At 47.6% G+C, this 1,228-nt stretch overlaps 1 non-coding gene across 1 annotated transcript; it reads right to left on the minus strand.

Moving 5' to 3' along the window:
- Window positions 1-802: 802 nt before the first annotated feature.
- Window positions 803-873, minus strand: trnag-gcc (transfer RNA glycine (anticodon GCC)). The gene has a single exon. It is a non-coding gene; the product is annotated as a tRNA-Gly (tRNA).
- Between the last annotated feature and the right edge of the window lie 355 nt (window positions 874-1,228).

The raw sequence follows: 1,228 nt of genomic DNA on the forward strand, positions 1-1,228 counted from the left end.
ACACTTCATCTTGGCTCCACCTAGGACACTCTTCAATCTTCCATCACTTCTCTCTTCTCCCGCAACACTCTCGTCTGTCGGTAGTATGTGGCGTCTTTGCATTACCACCAATCTCACCACAGCAAGAAAGGAACAGGTTTTGGCAAGAGAGGAGGAGACTGCCTGGCCCAAACAGGGATCGAACCAGAGACTTTGGCGTTACTAGCACCACGCTCAAACCAACTGAGCTAACAGGCCTTGTTCTCACTGTCCTCTCTGTGCTGCAAAAAATGGAATTCAGGGAAGTTTCTTTTGTCCTTCTTTGAATAGAAAGCCCTGCAATTCAGTGTACGGGCTTTCTCGTGCTGTTTAATGGTTCTTCAAAAATTCAAATTCAAATCCTACACTGGCCTGAAGTGCCCCCCCATTTCACAGCATTTTTCAGCTGATTTAAATGTACCTAAAGGAGAAGCATTATTGAAGACCATCAATTACCAAGAGCTTTTGTCAAAGGTTTTGGTGGTCACTTTTAATGACCACAGAGAGCTATGACCTCGGTTTTACATCTCATCCAAAAGACAGCGCCTTTTTACCACACAGCGTCTCCGTCACTATACTGGGGCATTGGGACCCGCACAGACGTCAGGGTGAGCGTCCCACCGCTGGCTCCATTAACACCGCTTCCAGCTGTAAGCTTTGCTTTTCCCTGTAGGTCATCCTCATCCGGGTACTATCCTGGCTCACAGCTTCTAAGCTTCAGTGGGTTTTCAGTTGCGAGTTGAAAGGGGATGCAAGTGATGGAGCCGCTCGCTGCAAAAGCCACTGCATTGGCCAGGAATCGAACCCGGGCCTCCCGCGTGGCAGGCGAGAATTCTACCACTGAACCACCAATGCACGCTGCAAGGGTCTACAAAAAAGACGCTTTTTTACCACTCTGTGCTGGATGTTGGGTCCCAAGGGAACTTCTGGACGAGTGAGAATTTTCTGCTATCAAAATTTGGTTTCGGAGACTTTTGGCAGCCTACAGATGCAGCCATTCAAAATGCGTGGGCGATACCGCATTATTTTGCGGTACGCTGTACGCAGTCTACCGCAAGCTACCGGTAAATACCGCGAGTTACCGTAAATTCTCCTATAATACGACAAGCAAAATAATAGTATCCGGAATTTCCGCAAGGTGGAGCTAATAAAGCTCAACCTCTCATGTTTGAGCTGTGGCCAAAGTCTTTAACGAAGATATTACTAATAG

The sequence above is a fragment of the Atractosteus spatula genome, unplaced genomic scaffold (genome assembly GCF_055471065.1).
Source record: "Atractosteus spatula isolate fAtrSpa1 unplaced genomic scaffold, fAtrSpa1.hap1 Scaffold_4, whole genome shotgun sequence".
Classification (NCBI taxonomy): domain Eukaryota; kingdom Metazoa; phylum Chordata; class Actinopteri; order Semionotiformes; family Lepisosteidae; genus Atractosteus; species Atractosteus spatula.